Raw genomic sequence first — 11,817 nt, forward strand, 5'->3', positions numbered from 1 at the left:
TAATCAAAACACACTAAGAATAAATACATTAAAAGTGCACCTGGGGGTTGGGGATTTAGCTCAGCAGTAGAGCGCTTGCCTAGCAAGCGCAAGGCCCTGGGTTCGGTCCCCAGCTCCGAAAAAAAGAAAAAAGAAAAAAAGAAAAAAAAAGTGCACCTGTACAAAGCTATCCTTGGTTACGCAGCAGGCGTGAGGGCAGCCTGGATAATATGAAATCCTGTCTCAAAACAACAGCAAGATGGTGGAAGGAGGCACTGGAAAGGTGGCTCAGCAGCTAAGAACATTGGCTGCTCTTCCAGAGGACCTGGGTTTGATTCCCACAATCTCCAGTTACAAGAGATCTAACTGTACTCTTCTAGCCCCCTGGCATCAGGCACCAAGTGGTGAACAGTCATACATACAACATTTAACGAAGGAAAGAAAAAAATTTTAGAAAGAGAAGAGAGGGCTGTACACCTTTGATCCCAGCACTCAGGAGGCCAAGGCAGGCAGATCTCTGTGAGTTTGAAGCCAGCCTGGTCTACAGAGTGAGTTCCAGGACAGCCAGGGCTACACAGAGAAGTCTTGTCATAAACAAACAAATAAAAACCAACCAAACAAAAAGACCCAACAGAGCCAAGGAATAAAGGGCTGTCCTGGAGCCATAGGCAAATGGCTTGGTATCTCATCGATACAGAGCAGAGGGGTAACAAGAGCTGGTTAGGGGTGACAAGAAGGAAACGTAGGATGATCCACAGGCCCACATTTCAACAGACAAGCCTCATGTCTTCTCATGTATCTTCACTGACTCCGTTTTGGCCTGGCCTGGGAGTCGTAGTAGGCTGTCTGTCCTGCACGTCTGTTCTGCCCACAAGAGGCTACTCTGGAGGTTTCCGGGTCTGTGTTGGTCCCTGTCCACATAGATGGCAGACTTCTGTGGCTTGGGGAAAGGACAGTTAAGGATCCCATGTAGAGCAGGATTGCCAGTGTTCCTCCACAGTAAAGGCAGGGTCTTGTCCACAGCACTGGACAAGAGGAGCCAAGCACGATTTGGTGATTTAGAAGCCACTGAGGTGCCTCACCTCTACCAGACCGATGTAGGGCAAGCTTAGGCAGAGTGTGGTATCCTGAGGCTGTTGGAGTTGGGTCACAGGACCGGTGGCTGCTGGGTTCTTCTGCCAGCCACGTCTTCTCTGAGAAGGGTGTAGGGTCATAAAGCTTGGATCCCACAAACTGCTAGCCCTCTTTAGAGCAGATGGATACTTGAGTCCTAGGGGCCATAAGCTACCTTGTCGGGTATGGAATGGGTCCTGGGAATGGAATGCCTCTGAGCAAGCTGACTGGTGGCAGCTAGTGCCCCCACAAGAGATCCCTCTGCAAGGAGAAGAAGGCAAGAGAAATATATGATAGCCCTCTCTCAGGGTGCCAAAGTATCAAAGGGTGTCCCGGAAAGCAACCTCTTGCTTCTTACTCTGGACACCCAAGAAGCTGGGCCTCAGCTCCTACATGGTTACAGGTACTGGCCTCAAAGAAAAATGGGACCGGGCTGGAGAGATGGCTCAGTGGTTAAGAGCACTCTTGCAGAAGGCAAGTTTCCAGCACCCACAGGGCATCTCATAATCACCTGTAATTCTAATGCCAGGGGACCTGAAGCCTTCTTCTGACATATGCAGACACTGTGCATTCAGGGAAAACACCTACACATATAAAATAAAAGCATTAGGTAGGGGGTTGGGGATTTAGCTCAGTGGTAGAGTGCTTGCCTAACAAGCGCAAGGCCCTGGGTTCGGTCCCCAGCTCCAAAAAAAAAAAAAAAAAAAAAAAAAAGAAGAAAAGAAAAGCATTAGGTAGATTTGAAATTTTTCTTTTTTTTATATTTCGTGGGGTGTTTTGTGAGCATGTACGGCTGTGCATAGCATGCATGCAGTGCTTGGGAGGCCACAAGAGGACGCTGAAACCCCTAGAACTGGAGTTGTGGATGGTTGTGAACCACCCTGTGAGTGCTTCAAATCGAACCTGGGTCCTCTGCAAGAGAACAAGGGCTCCTAACTGTTGAGCCATCTCTCTACCCCTGCTCTTGCCAAAACAAACAGACACACACACACAAACCCACATGCCTCTTAAGATGGTGAAAATGTGAATTATATGAATTTATTTACATATGTACATAAAGTCACAGTTTTTCTTCCATTCATTTATGGGGGTGTGTAGAGCATGTGGAAATCAGAGAACAGCTCGCTGGGGTTTGTTCTCCAACTCTGTGCTCCCATTCAGGTTGTCTGTCTTGAGCGCTTCTGCAACGGTCTTGCCAGCTCACACCTCTATCTTCTGCACGGTCTCACCTGCCCTACCCACAACTTTGTTTAGGTTTTTCAAGACAGGGTTTCTCTGCATAGCCCTGGCTGTCCTGGAACTTGCTCTGTAGACCCGGGTGGCCTACAACTCAGAGATCCAACTGTTTCTGTGTCCCGAATGCTGACTGGGATTAAAGGTTTGCACCACCACCATCCAGCTTTCTAGCCACATTTTGTTTTAAACAATACCTCTCCTTTTTTTTTTTTTGGTAGATTTATTTATTAATTATATGTGAGTACACTGAGCTGTCTTCAGATCCATCAGAGAGGGCATCAGATCCCATTACAGATGGTTGTGAACCACCATGTGGTTGCTGGGAATTGAACTCAGGACCTCTGGAAGAGCAGTCAGTGCTCTTAACCTCTGAGCCATCTCTCCAGCCCCCAGTTCCCTCCTTTTAATGACTCTAGATTATGTCAAATTGGCATAAACCTAGCCAGCACAACTGACCTCTTGTCAACTCGACACACAGACATATCACTGTTAAGCCATGACCTTTCCTTTCTTGTTCATACCCAACATCACCCATGAGTATCAACATTACAATATAAACATTCCAAAATATAAAAGCCCCAGTCTAAAAAATTCAGTTTCTTTAAAATATTCAGTCTCTTTTAAAATTCCAAGTCAGGCTGGAGAGATGGCTCAGTGGTTAAGAGCACTGTCTGCTCTTCCTGAGGTCCTGAGTTCAATTCCCAGCAACCACATGGTGGCTCACAACCATCTGTAAAGAGATCTGACGCCCTCTTCTGGTGTGTCTGAAGACAGCTACAGTATATTCATATACATTAAATAAATAAATCTTTTAAAAAAATAAAATTCCAAGTCTTTTTTAAAAAAAAAAATCCGGGGTTGGGGATTTAGCTCAGTGGTAGAGCGCTTGCCTAGGAAGCGCAAGGCCCTGGGTTCGGTCCCCAGCTCCGGGAAAAAAAGAAAAAAAGAAAAAAAAAATCCAATGTCACTTTAAAGTCTCTCAAAAACCAAACAAACAGGGACTGGAGAGATGGCTCAGCAGATAAGAGCACTGACTGCTCTTCTAGAGGTCCTGAGTTCAATCCCCAGCAACCACATGGTGGCTCACAACCATCTGTAATAGGATCTGATGCTCTCTTCTGGTGTGTCTGAAGAGAGGAACAGTGTACTCATATACATGAAATAAATCTTAAAAAAAAGTTTGAAGTCTCTCAACTGTAGGATAAAATAAAAATAAGTTAATGCGGGGTTGGGGATTTAGCTCAGTGGTAGAGCGCTTGCCTAGCAAGCGCAAGGCCCTGGGTTTGGTCCCCAGCTCCGGAAAAAAAAAAAAAAAAGAAAAAAAAAGAAGTTAATGCTATATCTCAAGAGAGAAGAATCAGGACACAGTCACCACCCAAACAAAGCAAAACCAAACTACAAAAGTGTAAATAACTCAATGTCCAATTATCTGGGATCCACTCATGGTCTTCTGGGCTCCTCCAAGGGGCCCGGGTCACTTCTCTAGCTCTGACCTCTGCAGCGCCCATGTTTTCTGGGTTCAGGCTGGTTCTGCTCCTGTCCTTGGTGGTTGTCCCATGGTGCTGCAATCTCCAGCTACAACTGGGCTACACTTTCACCATTAGCCTCTGCTGGGATCTATACAGGGATGCCAACCCTGTCGCACAGTGTCAAGTCTTAGCTCCTCTCCATAACCCCTTCCTGCCTTCAAGCCAATAACACCTGGGTGATCACCTCTGGAACACAGTTTCTGTGTGCTGACTCTCAGGAAGCCATCCCAGATGGATATTATGAGTAATACTGGTCTCCTCCTCCTGTTCCTCCTCCTCTTGGTTTTTTTTTTTTGGGGGGGGGTCTTTTTTTCGGAGCTGGGGACCAAACCCAGGGCCTTGCGCTTCCTGGTTTTTGTTTGTTTTAAACACATTTATTTTATATATGTGAGCACACTGTAGCTGTCCTCAGACACACCAGAAGAGGGCACCAGATCCCATTGCAGATGGTTATGAGCCACCATGTGGTTGCTGGGAATTGAACTCAGGACCTCTAGAAGAGCAGTCAGTGCCCTTACCCACTGAGCCATCTCTCCAGTCCCTGTTTGTTTGGTTTTTTGAGATGGGATTTCTCCATGTAGCTCTGGCTGCCTGAGACCAGGCTGGCCTCAGACTCAGGGATTCCCCTGCCCCTGCCTCCTGAGTGCAGGAAATGGTGTGTGCCACCTCTGTCCTGCTGGTGTTCTCCTCTTAATCAAAGCTGATTCTTCAGTCCAAGCTGACTAACATCCATGGTCCAAGCAAAGAAATGGTTTTATTTTAGTGATTCTTGTCAATCATAGCCAATTCTTCAGATCCAGCCAACCAGACACCATTCAGGACCTGCGTGTGGAAGAACCATCTCTCCAGCCTCCAGCTGGATCTTATGGAGGGAGGCATTTCCTCAATCCAGGTTCCCTCCTTTCAAATGGTTCTAGTTTGTGTCAAGTTGACATAAACCTAGCCAGCACGATATTGTTCTAGGAATAATATATATGCAGAAAAAAAATCTTTCCCTTGGGGTGTACAATACCCCAACATTTATCAACGAACTTACACACACTATTGAAGAACAGGTTTGTGCTGGTATAGAGGTAAACGCAGTTTGATAGCACAGTGTTTACGCAGATAAAGTCAAATTGATTGGAATTCCAATACGGGCGTCTGCAACTAGGAAAGTCACTTCATTACTTAATTTGGTTTCCTCATCCGGCAACATAAATTTTTAGGAAGAATCTGGAGCGGCAGGCTGGAGGCATGGCTCAACAGGCAAGAGCACTGCTTTTCCAGAGGACACAGTTTGATTCCCGGAACCCACATGTTGGCTCACATCCTTCTATAACTCCAGGTCCAGGGGATCTGACAGCCTCCTTTTGGCTTCTGCAGGCACCAAGAACACATGTGGTGCACAGACATGCATACAGACAAGACACCCATACACATCAGAAAGTAAAAATTTGGGCTGGAGAGATGGCTCAGCGGTTAAGAGCACTGACTGCTCTTCCAGAGGTCCTGAGTTCAAATCCCAGCAACCACATGGTGGCTCACAACCATCTGTAATGGGATCCGATGCCCTCTTCCGCTGTGACTTAAGACAGCTACAGTATACTTATACATAACAAATAAATCTTTTTTTAAAAAAATTTATTTATTTATTTGTTTGTTTATTTATTTATTTATTTATTTATTTATTTATTTATTTAGTATGCATACATCATACAGCTTTCTGCCTGCATGTATGCCTGCAGGCCAGAAGAGGGCACCAGACCTGATTATAGATGTTTGTGAACCACCATGTGGTTGCTGGGAATTGAACTCAGGACCTCTGGAAGAGCAGACAGTGCTCTTAACCTCTGAGCCATCTCTCCAGCCCATAAATAAATCTTTTTTTTTTAAAAGAAAGTAGGGGTTGGGGATTTAGCTCAGTGGTAGAGTGCTTGCCTAGGAAGCGCAAGGCCCTGGGTTCGGTCCCCAGCTCCAAAAAAAAGAACCAAAAAAAAAAAAAAAAGAAAGAAAGAAAGTAAAAATTTAAAATGCAGAGAGATGACTCAGCAGGTAAGAGCACTGGCTGTTCTTCCAGAGGTCCTGAGTTCAATTCCTAGCAACTACGTGGCAACCACCTGTAATGGGATCTGATGCCCTCCTCTGGTGTCTCTGAAGAGAGCGACAGTGTGCTCGCATACATAAAATAAATAAATAATTCTAAAACAACAAAAAATAAATAAATAAACAAACAAAAACCCCATAGCAACCATGTGCACCCAAAGAATGTTGTTTTTAAATATATACGGGAAAACCCTGGTGAGGCAGAGGGGCATCTGAGACCAAGGAACTGCATGAATATGGAGAAAAGTTAGAGCAAGGCTTACACCTCACAGGCTCGCTGGAGGAGCTGGAGAGTGTCCATCAGCCTGACACATGGACCCAGCCCTCAGCACCAGAGCCACCATCCTGCCCACACCTCGGTTCCGGGCTTGCAGCTTCCCCAGCTGTGAGGAGATGACGTCTTGTTGACTCAGGCTGTGTCCATCAGATAGTTCTTATTTATTGTTTGTTGGTTTAACGTGTATGAGTATCTCACCTATACGTATCCACAAGTCAGAAAGTCGAGGCAGGGAAGGGACTCGAGGGCTTCATTCAGCCTGGTGCTCCGTGACCACACAGCTGTCAGCCCCACGTGCTGGGGCTTAGCTTGAGGCATGGATACAAGGAACCAACTGCCACCACAGCAGATCTGAGGGCCACTGCTCAGGCCTCCTTTGGGGGTCCCGGGGTGACTCCCTCCCAGAGAAGCCTTCCTCTGCAGGCTTTCTGACTCTACCCTGACCTGCCTCATGGTGTCCCCTCGCTGACCTCCTCCCTGGGGCTCAGTCCTGTCCCTTCCCGCCCTTGCCATGACCCGATCCGAATTGCTGCTTTCCAGTCCCTGTTATGGTCCTAAATTCGTGTCCCCGGCGAGGGGGCACACTTCGTACACCAGCTCCTGACGTCAGTCTGGTGAACGGCCACATAGGGCCCCAGGGTCCAGGTCTCTTAGAGGCTCTCCAACCCTTGACCCACAGCTTATTGAAGAACCCCCTCAGACAATCAGCCCTAGGGCTGCAAGCATGAGTGACATCACCCTCTAACCCCTTCACTCCTGAGTCCCCAGACACCATGCTAAAGTCAGTCCTGACCCTGGTCCTTCCCAGTTCTAGCCCCTTTCCTCTCCCTGACTATCAGGTGTCCTCTCTGTTGTCTGGTTGCTTACCATGACCCCTCCCATCTAGTTCCAAAGGCAGCCATTGCTGTCCTTTTGAATCCGGGTTCCTGCCCTGGCTCCACGTCTTAGTCCTAGAGCTAGAGGCTTTGGTGGACTTCAAGGACCTCTGGAATCCAGCTACTCTGTCTGCCCAGATCCTCTAGGTGATCATTCCTCCACCTCCCCTCCCTATCCCATGGGAAGACCCCTGACTTCCTTTCCCTTCTGGAAGCCTTAGGCTCTTTGCTACTCCTGGAGCTCTCCTCATTCCTGTAGGACCTGCTCCCTTCCTCCTGCAGCTGTCCTCAGATGTCAGCATGACCTGACTTAAAATGGCAGCCCCACGTGTGTGCTTTGTTCACAATCTGGCCCTCGCCTGGCTTCCTCATAAGTCCCAGAGTCTGGCTCCTGTGGGATTTCTCTTTCCTGTCCGCATGTCAGGCCCACAGGCCCTAGGTGCATGAACCGTAGAGCTGGCTGGATGTGCAGCGGTGACAGGAAGACATGCCCCTTGCCTACGGCTGTCTCCTCAGGATAGACCTCAGGAGACCCTGCTTGGGACATTGTTGGAATAGGGTGGGCTAGGGGTCCTGCCTGGGTCAGGTAAGTGGAAGAGGCTCTCCCTGGGAGCTGCAACAGGGTCTTGGTCAGGTCTTCAGCTGCCCAGCCGGGCAGCTCAGTTCATTGCCCGAGGATCACAGGGAGGACAGAATGCAGCCACTCTACAGGGAGGGGGGTGAGTAGTCACACAGGGCCAGTACACTGATCAGCTTTGTAGCCTGCCTGCAGCCTCGTCCTGAGGCCCCTCTGCTTAAGCCTGTGGGTGGGCTTTGAGTAGCCAGCAAAGGCCCAAATGATTGGCACAAGAACAGTCAAATAGACCAGTGGACAGGAGGGCGGGTCTAGGAAGCCACCCCTCCCCCACCTGCTGATTTATAACAAAGACCACTGCGGCTAGCAGGCAGCACAGCCATCATTCCAGGCTGCCACGTCAGCTGGACAGTGACAGGGGAAAACTGCCCCCCCCAGTCCAGCATCGTATTATATAGATGTTTAAGAATAATTAGAAGTGGATCATGTACCAGAGGTAAAAAGTAACCCCCCCCAACTTTGAATAAAATGTAGGAGCTTTCCCAGACATTGTTCAGCAGAGGTTTCTACCTTGGGACACCAGTGGCAGTAACCATGAAAACCAGACCTCGTGAACCTCATGAAACACGAACTTGAAAGCCGTGGGTCTGCTGGAAAACGTGCCTGCCACCAAGCCAGATGACCTGAGCTGGATCCTGGATGTACATGGTAGAAGAGAACCGGCTCCTGCAAGTTGTCCTCTGGCCTCCGTGCATGCATTTGGCACTCACACACGTACTGACACAACAAATAAAAATAAATGTAACAAATTTTTAATAATTCGTTTTTATTTTTAAAGATTTATTTATTTATATGAGTACACTGTAGCTGTCTTCCGACACAGCAGGAGAGGGCATCGGACCCCACTACAGATGGTTGTGAGCCACCATGTGGTTTCTGGGATTTGAACTCGGGACCTCTGGAAGAGTAGTCAGTGCTCTTAACTGCTGAGCCACCTCTCCAGCCCTATTTTAATTTTATATGCATTAGTTTTTGCCTGTATACATGTTTGTATGAGGGTGTCAGATCCCTTGGAACTAGAGTTACTGACAGTTTGTGAGCCACCATGTGGTTGCTGGGAATCGAACCCAGGTCCCCTGGAAGAGTAGCCAGTGCTCTTAACCAAGAGCTAGCTCTCCAGGCTCTGCAACAATTTTCTTTTAAATGCTAGCAGGATAGCTGCATAGTATAACGTTCGCCCAACAACGCACAGAGTCCTAGGCTTGATCCCTTACACCATAGGGCAGGGAAGACATAAGAACTTGGAGGTGCCTTTGGGAGAGTGAAAGGGGGAGCCACATGCCCCTTGCCACCTCTGAGTACGTTGATAGGTGGACAGAGAGATGTTTGGTCAAGATTTTGCATCCATGCCATATCAGGACCTCCTACAACTCAGTGAGAAGAAACAACAGAACAGCCATTTTGTGAGCCTCAAAGGCATCCAAATGCTTCCCATCCAGGTGAACAAATGACCCCTTCAATCACTAGGGAACTTCAGACCCCCATGCATAGCTAAGCTAAGGAAGACAATTCTGAGTCTTCGAGGCTGGGAAACAGCAACAGTGCTCAGCAGGATGACCGAGGCCAAGAGTCTTTGGGTTACTCCTACACATTCCGATGCCTGGTGGCGACCCAGCTGTCCCACTCCCAGCTGCAGTTAGCAGGCCATGGTTCACTTCCTATGTCAACTCGACTGGGCCGGGAGGTGTCCACACATAGACTCTGGGTGTGTCTTCGAGGGTACATCTAGATAAGGTTATCCTTTGACAGGGTGCATGTGGACTGAACACAGAAGTCTGCCCTTCCTCACGGGGCTGGGCCTCATCCAATCATTTGAAGAAAGAACCAAATGGGACAACCACAACCAAAAAAAAAAAAAAAAAATGCTGATCCTTCGGAGAGTAAGAGGGACTTTTTTCCAGTCTGACTAAGCCGGAACACATGGCACCATCTGCTGCCCCGTGCTGCGGAACTTATCAACCCCATAATCACACGAGACAAGTCCTGTTAACAAGCTTCTTTATGTGAGCATCAACATAGGTGTCAGCATGGCTCATGTTAGCCGTGTCTGCCCAGATAATCCATAAGTCAAACAAGAGCTTATGACCAAATGGGAGTGTACGATGTCTCAGCTCCAGCCCCACAGGACACGTCCAGTGCCTCAGCGTTCTGGACGCTGAGGTCCCAAGTCCATTTGTGGGAAGGGGAGGGTCCTTCTGGAAGCCCCGGGGACATTCTTCCACAGTCTCCAAGTTTCTGGAGGCTATGGGATCTTTGCTTACCTTGGCCACTCCCAACCTTGTACCCAGGGGCTTTTCTTCCTCCCTTCAACCTTCCCTCCACCGAGCAGGGCTATCTCTCCTCACGTGTTGGCTTTCTCAGGCCTCCAGGCCCCGTTTCTCCGACCACAGCACTTTTCCTTCCTCTTTCAGAGGCTGAGAACCCCTAAAGCTTCCTCCAGAGACTAGAAAACGTGTGGTGGGGAGCTGTGCTTCCGCCAGATGCTGGCCACAGAGACAACAGCAGTACTGGCCACAGCGTGCAGCGCCGGCGGCTGAACACAGGGGCTCACGGCTGCGATCTCAACATATGGGAGACTGAGGCAGGAGGATTGCAGCAAGTTCTAGACCAGCCTGGGCTATTCAGGGAGACCCAAAACATAAAAAAGTTAAAAAAAAAAAAGAGGCTGGAGAGATGGCTCAGTGGTTAAGAGCATTGACTGCTCTTCCAGAGGTCCTGAGTTCAAATCCCAGCAACCACATGGTGGCTCACAACCATCTGTAATGGGATCAGATGCCCTTTTCTGGTGTGTCTGAATTTACAGTGTACTCATATACATAAAATAAATAAATATATCTTTAAAAAAAGTAAAAAGTTCATTTAAATTATTTACAGGAGCCGATGAAACGGCAGAGTGATTGTGCACATGTGCTTGAATCCAGGGTTCTGCTCCAAGCACCATATAAACAGTGTGGTGTAGCCCTGGAATCTTGATGCTTGGAAGGGGAAAGCAGGAGGGTCAGGAGTTCAATGTCATCCTCAATTATATAGCCAGTTCAAGTCCAGTCTGGAGTACATGAAAACTGTCTTCAGGGCAGGTATGGTGGTGCCTGCCTTTAACCTCAGCACTCAGGCAGAGGCAGGAGGATCTCTGTGAGCTAAAGAGTGTGTGTGTGTGTGTGTGTGTGTGTGTGTGTGTGTGTGTGTGTGTGTGTGTGTGTGTGTGAGAGAGAGAGAGAGAGAGAGAGAGATAGATAGAGAGAGAGAGAGAGAGAGAGAGAGAGAGAGAGAGAGAGAGAACCTGTATGTACCTGCCTGGGTACGTGTGCACATCAAATTGTCAAAGAGCAAAATTAATCAATACAAATTTAAATGAGCAAATACCAATTAATTAAATAAACGCAGCAGTAGCCTTGTCCCAGAGTCTTCCAAGTTTTCAAGGCTGGGGCTTGAGGCCAGACGATGCACCAGTGGCCGGGCCTCCAGCCCAAGGGACAGCTATGGCTAGACGAAAGAGACGAAACCAAGAGATAGACCCTCATAGGCTGTGCGACTGGGAACAAGCGACTCTTCCTCTTTGGACCCCGTCGTCTCCCAAATGTTCACAGAGAACGACACGGTCCCTCTACACCTTGCAGGCACAGTCAGATCACTGAACAGGACTTTCTCCTGCTTCAGGCCTTCCCAGCCAGTGAGGACCTTGGAAGGTTGCTCTGATCTCCAGCCTCTGGAAGCACTCCAGGTCTCTAGACTGCATCCAGAAGGAAAAGCAAAGCCTTAGCCCGTGTCTCGTTTCACCAGGGAGGCAGCCAGGTAAGGGAACCGTGGGGACTTTGCTTTGTTAGAGACAGAGCCTCACAGCCCAGGCTGGCCTGCAACTTGTTCCAGAAGTCAGGCTGGCTTTGAGTCTGCTTGGCTCTCTCATCTGAGCCTCCCAGGTGCTGGGATTCTAGGATGTATACCACCATGACGGTCTGAGAGGTGGTAATTCAAGAGCAGGGGCCACACATGAACAGGCCAAGTCAAATCTGGCCAGTCCCCTCTGCCTTCTAAAGCTGACCCTCACCGCCATCTCCTTAGCCCAGAAAACAATACCCAGGGCACACCATT

Source organism: Rattus norvegicus, chromosome 10 (assembly GCF_021556685.1).
Source record: "Rattus norvegicus strain SHRSP/BbbUtx chromosome 10, alternate assembly SHRSP_T2T, whole genome shotgun sequence".
NCBI lineage: Eukaryota > Metazoa > Chordata > Mammalia > Rodentia > Muridae > Rattus > Rattus norvegicus.